We start from the raw sequence: 7,020 nt of genomic DNA on the forward strand, positions 1-7,020 counted from the left end.
TCCCCTCAAATGATCAGGATTTTTCTGCCCCTTACTTTCCACCTCTTCTTTCCCCCTTCCCGGTTTCTCTCTGCATCATCTTACTAGTTATCTAGGTTAACAGATTATTCTCCTAGGCTCCCATCAGACTTTTCCACTAGTATTTGCCCAGTGCCTAGGATAATGAGTGATGCATAGTAAACACTCAATGCATACTTGTTGAATGACCTGAATATATATATTTGGAATTGGATGAAAGTCCTACTAAATGATAACATGTGGCCCTGGCCAGGTGGCTCAATTGGTTGGAATGTCCTCCCATACACCACAAAATGTTGTGGGTTCGATTCCCAGTCAGGGCACATACTTAGGTTGCAGGTTCAATCCCAGGTTAGGGTGTGTACAATTGATGTTTCTCTCTCACACTGATATTTCTCTCTCTCTCTCTCTCTCTCTCTCTCTCTCTCTCTCTCTCTCTCTCTCTCTCTCTCTCTCTCTCTCTCCTCTCTCTCTCTCTCTTTCTCCCCATCCTCCTCCTTCTCCTCTTTCTAAAAATCAGCAAAAACATATTGGATGAGAATTTTAAAAAATGTTAACACGTGAATCCCCACTTCTGCATGTGCTGATTCTGATAGCATATATTTTCACAAAGAGGATTGGACTGGTTCAGTTAGGCACTGTTGTCTTAGCTGAGCAGAGCTCTGACACCAGCCTCCCCACAGGCCCACAGCTCACCCATAGCCTGGCCGTACTTGGAGGCAGGACATTTTGCTTGCCTAATCCTCTGTGACCTGATGAGTGAGACACATGGCATCAAATGATAATTTTTGCATAAGAAACAATCTCAGGTAATTTCTGTACGGGCATGACAAGCATTATGTATTCTGGACAACTCATCAGTATTCATCATCTGTTTTGTGCTCAGCACCATGGTTGGTCCTACAGATATGAATAGAATAGAATGGGAGGTTAAAAGATGTGCCCTAGGCTAGAAGGAAGGATTAGAAGAGGGCACAAGGAAATTCGGGGGGTGATGGATATGTTTGTTGTCTTAATTGCGGTCATGGTTTCATAGGTGTATACAAATGTCAACACATCAAACTGTACACTTTAAGTAGATGCAGTTTATTTTATATCAAGTCATCTCAATAAAGCTGTTTAAGTAAGAAGATGCCCTCCAAAATGGTGAGGCAATTGTTTACAAGGCGCGGCCATTCCTTGGAATGTGTAGTTGGGACAGACGTTTTTATACCTCTCCCATTTCACAGTATCTGTCCGAAAGTTGGAGCAGAACGCTCTTCATCTGAAGTAATTATAACTGGGACTGAAGAATGAGCCAAATTAAACAGATGCAATTTAATGGGGAACAGTGTGAAACTTCTTTGTGACTCAAAAGCTAATGACACAAGTATGGAACTGGGGAGAAGCAGCTTCACAGGAAAATACATAGAAGAGATAGAGGATGTTTAATTGACAATAAATTCATCAGCACACTGTGATTGCCAAAAGGGGAAAGAGAGAGTAAGACTTTGGGATGCACTATCTGGAAGGGAAGAGAGTGTTCTGTTCTCCTTCCGAGCTCTTTACTCAGCTGGAATATCATGTTTGTTTCTGGTGGATCACACATTAATAGGAACACTCGGGTAGGATTTAAGAATGTCTAACCCAGAGAGCACCTTCAATGATTAGCCAAGAACTAGGGAATAAAACTTTGCAGGTGCCAGGCATTCTGCTGTAAGTCTTTAAGTCTGCAGAGCAAGCCTGTAAGGTCGTGGTTCTCAACCTTCCTAATGCCGCGACCCTTTAATACAGTTCCTCATGTTGTGGTGACCCCCAATTTCACTGTTACAAATTGAACATAATTAAAGCATAGTGATTAATCACAAAAACAATATGTAATTATATACGTGTTTTCTGATGGTCTTAGGCGACCCCTTTGAAAGGGTCGTTCGACCCCCAAAGGGGTCGCGACCCACAGGTTGAGAACCACTGCTGTAAGAGAACCGCTGCTCACCATGTTCACCACATTGGTCTGACTCTCCACCCTGTAGGAATATGGTGGGATTGCACTTGAAAACCAGGCATAGCCATGTAACTTTCTTTGACCAATGAATGTGAGTTCCAATGATACCTATAATTTTTTAGTGGAAACGTATAACAATACAGACCCATCAGTGGGGTCACTGAGTGAAGACAACATAGGTCAAAGCCTGGCCCTAGCCAGATTGCAATGGACATGAGCAAATACGAAATCTTAGTTTTGTAAAGCTACTGAGATTTGGGAGCTGTTTGTTACGGCACTAAAACAAAGTTCACCCTGACTGATACAGACGGTAAACCATGTCTTCATATTTCAAATGCAGAAGAAATTTGCCTAAAATCCTACATCCAGTCAGTCAGTGATGTGATGTGAATTCTGAAGAGTTGGCTCCAAATCACATGCACTTGATCATTGATACTCGCGGGGTTTAAATCTAATGGGAAATCTTTGGACAGAAGGAGTAAAACTAGCAGTTAGAAGGCATCCAATTTCTGGCTCAATGTAAGAGATTGCAACTAGTTATCTGACAACAGAAGGGGTTGCTTGGGAGGTTTTTATCTCCCCATCTCTGAAATTGTCAGAAGCCGATCGACTTCTTTTCTAGGATGTGATGGTGAGAATTCCAACATGAAGAGATGTTTGGACTAAAAGACTTGTTGGTTTCTTCCCAGCCCTGATACCCTAGGACAGTGGTTGGCAAGCTGCAGCTTGCGAGCCACATGCGGCTCTTTGGCCCCTTGAGTGTGGCTCTTCCACAAAATACCACGTGCAGGTGCGCACGTACAGTGCGATTGAAATTTCGTGGCCCATGCACAGAAGTCGGTATTTTGTGGAAGAGCCACACTCAAGGGGCCAAAGAGCCGCATGTGGCTTGCGAGCAGTGGTTTGCCAAGCCGCAGTTTGCCGACCACTGCCCTAGGAGAAAGCGGTAGCTATGCCCAGGGGGTATTTCATAAACATGTATCAACTGCAATAAGCATCCTTAATGAGGGGTGGGGGGTGGTAAGCAGCTCCTATTCAGAACCTGGTAACTGGTAAATTAAGTCAATGCTGATAACCCAAATAACCTACTGAAGTTCCTCAGAACCTAGTGGAGTGCTCAGATATTAATTGCCGGAAATGATTTGTCTGCTCTAGGTGGTAATACTGCCTGGAGCCTTGGGTCAATCAGTCTTTATTTTCTACTATCCCTCCAAAGCAAAAGAACATTTTTATTGTTCTATTTTGTCTAGGATTCCCCCCCCCGCCACCCCATCCCTACCCCACACCAGGTTAATAAATGCCAATGTTCTGTTGTGACCTGTGATTCTCTCTACATCTTAAATTCCCCTTTATTCTCTCTACATCTTAAATTCCCCTTTCCGTCCGTGGGACACTAAGACCCATGGCTCCCCCAGCCTGAGAATCTGAGCCACATAAATCATAGAGCAAGGAGATTTTTATGCAAAATAAAGCACTTTCCATGCTTTTCCCCTTGCAATGATTACATGATTTTCCCCTGAAACTGAACAATATGTGTTTCATAAATAGATCTCTCTCTCTGTAGGCAAACCTTGGAAATGGATTATTTGTTTGGTTTGCATTTTGTCGTTCAGTGTTGCAGCTACCGGCAGCCAGTTCTCACAGGCACATCTCAGACGAGGAATGGGAAGGGCTGAGAGTCATCAAAGGGCCAGTCGCTTTCCCTGGGACTCGCTTACTCCGAGTGGCACACTGTCTATTAGAACTTAGATCACAAGATACTCACAGAGCCTTGCAAAGAGTTGACTTCTAATCCCAGGGAGGTGGTTTTTAAATTATCAGGGAGGGACAACAACAAAGCAAACCCAAAACAAAAAAGAAATAGTAGTAAAAAAAAAAAAAAAAAAAAAAAAAAAAGATGTGCTTTAACATCTGAAAGTTCATAGCCTCCTAAGCAAATATTTATTTTTAGTAACCTCATGTCACTTCTGAAAACAACAAAGTTCAATATTTCAGAGAAGTCACCATTCTCTGCTGAAGGTGCCAAGCTGTGGGACATCAGCAACATTTTTTTAAATCTTTATTGTTGAAAGTATTACAGATGTCCCCTTTTTCCCTCATTAATCTCTTCTAGTCCCTCCACCCCAGGCCTTCATCATCCTATTGTCTGGGTCCATTGGGTTATGCATATATGCATACAGTTCTTTGGTTGATCTCTTCCCATCCACCCACCCACCCTCCCTGCCTTCCCTGTGAGGTTCCACAGTCTGTTTGATGCTTCTATGCCTCTGGATCTATTTTTTTTTAAATATATTTTTATTGATTTCAAAGAGGGAGAGAGAGAGAAACATCAATGATGAGAGAGAATCATTGATGGGCTACCTCCTGCAAGCCCCACACTGGGGATCGAGCCCACAACCTGGGCATGTGCCCTTGACTGGAATCGAACACGAGACCCTTCAGTCCACAGGCTGATGCTCTATCCACTGAGCCAAACTGACTAGGGCTTAATCTATTTTTGTTCAGCAGTCTATTTTGTTCATTAGATTCCACATATGAGTGAGATCATGTGATACTGATCTTTCTCTGACTGGTTTATTTCGCTTAGCATAATGCTCTCCAGGTCCATCCATGCTGTTGCAAATGGGAAGAGTTCTTTCTTTCTGCTAGTTTGTCAGCAGCATTCTTTTCAGGGCGATACACCTGAAAGAAAGAGACCTGGCGGTCACTTTGAAAGAGAAGGCACACTTCATACCAGGGTTCTGAAAGGCATTTGTTCGCCATTTCACAGAGAGCACCTCCCACCGTAGAGATGGAGATGGAGACGGGCTCTCCTGGCTCTCTCACAGCATGTCCAGTGGCCACGTGAGAGCCACGGCTCCCTGCCCACATTGTCTAAAGAAACCAGGACAAAGGGGCCTCAGCAGAGTGGACACAGCCCAGCAGGGAAGTCCTGACATCACACAAAATAGAGACAACCTCATTATTCTGGAATGCGAGGAGCTTAAGTGAGAGCAGAGTTGAAATGGGCCTTTGTACCTTACCGACATCCGAATGAAGCCGTGAGTTTTCAAGTATCCTGACGTTATGGTAAATGATTTCATCCCCCTGCCGTATGTGAAATATTTGATGTGAATTATGGATTTGTCCATTTTAAATTAGGTTCTGTCTCTTAGGAAGGTAGCATCGCTTCAGGACAGGGGGTTCTGGTGTCCAATGGTCTGAGCTTCGATTTTGCTTTTCCTGCTTGTTACCTATGAGGGATTTTGCACATTTCCTTCTTTAAACCTCAGTGTACCCACCTTTAAAATAGGAAAAGACTGGATTGTTGTCAGTGTTTATACAATTCCTGGCATGGAGTAAATGACAATATACTCATTCTGATCACACCACTATTACCATCATTAGGAAAGATTCCCACCCCTGACCATAGCAGTTAGGCCTCCCCCTCATCTCCCATCTACAAACTTTGAAGAGTAGCTAAAGCATCTATGCCTATTTCTCACACTCAACACACAGAACACAAGCAATGTGCGGGAATCATTCATTAGGTACTTAATAAATGAATGAATACTAGGACATCGCCTTCCCTATCATTTAACGTTGTAAGAGGTATTTTATTTGCTGATTTACTACCGTGTCTTTCTGGGCAGCACCTGTATGCTGGTTTTACTTGGTGTCATGTCCACCGGCTAAACACAGTGCCTGGCATACTGTAGATGCTTAATAAATGTTTGTTTTGGGAATGAATGGAGGAATGAATAAATGAGTAACCCATGGGGTGGCTCAATGAATAATTGATGTTTCTGGCTAAATAAAACATTTGCCATCTGATGACTTGGGTAAAGTGGGGTATGTGGTAAAGAATCAGTCATTGAACTTGTCTCTTTATAAACCATGATTTGGGAGCTGTAATAAACCCAGATTTGTGCATACATGAAAAGAAACCTTGGTTGTAGACTTTCCGTAATGATTCCATACATCTAAGTTCCATCTTGACTTGAAGGTACTTTTCTTTAAAGTATGTTTTCTTAATTCCCCATCTCCCTCCCTCAACCCTCCTCAGGTCCAGACCTGTAAATACCAGCATTCTTTTTTGTAATATTTTTCTCAAAAAATATGAAATGGTGGGTGTATAATTCATTTCACAGACACAATTCAGGCTTTATAGAAATAAACATCAGGGCATTACCAACTATTGGCAAGGATGTGAATGGAATGCTCATCTGTTGATGGTGAGAATCGAAAACAGTAAAGCTACTTTGGAAATCAGTTTGCAGTTTCTACTAAAGTAACCTATCTTATCATTCAATAAGGAATACTACCCACTAGAAATGGGTTCATGTGTCCAAAAAATACATACACAGTACACAATAATGTTTTCAGATGGCTGTTTCATCTTAGTCAAACAATAAATAAATGTGGTTTCTCCATACAACGGAATACTAGATAGCCATGAAAAAGAGAAAACTACTGGTACAACAATACTACTTCAAATTAGCCTGGAAAAATCCCACAGATATTTTGTTGAGTGAAAGAAGTCAGGCACCAAAGAGTGCATACAGCATAACTTGACTTAGAGAAGCTTGAAAAATAGGCAAAGCTAATCAGTGAATGATAGACTTTTACTAGTGGGTGAGGGGTGGAGACTAAACTGAGGAGCACAAGGGAGCTTTCTGGAAGGCTGGCAATGCCTTACAGCTTGTTCTCAGGGGTGAGCACATGGGTCACCTGCATCACCAACCTGCATAGGCAAGACAAGCGCACATACGCACACTGCTGTAGGCACAGCATTCCTCATTTAAACAATGTGATGGCAACAAATGTCAGGACTCTCTAACTGTACCAAGATCACCTGATTCTTTATTCATTGGTACATTCTTCTTATTACTTTTTTCCTTATTATTTCTTTTTAAATATCAATGACTAGCTTTAGGTGGTTTCCTAAGTGTAATATTAATAAAGCCAGTTCAGCTACTCCGATGCTTGTAGCGGGGTTCCTAGGCATTATAGTAATAAAGTCAGTCCAGCTACTCCAA

This window comes from Myotis daubentonii, chromosome 15, assembly GCF_963259705.1.
Source record: "Myotis daubentonii chromosome 15, mMyoDau2.1, whole genome shotgun sequence".
Lineage (NCBI taxonomy): Eukaryota > Metazoa > Chordata > Mammalia > Chiroptera > Vespertilionidae > Myotis > Myotis daubentonii.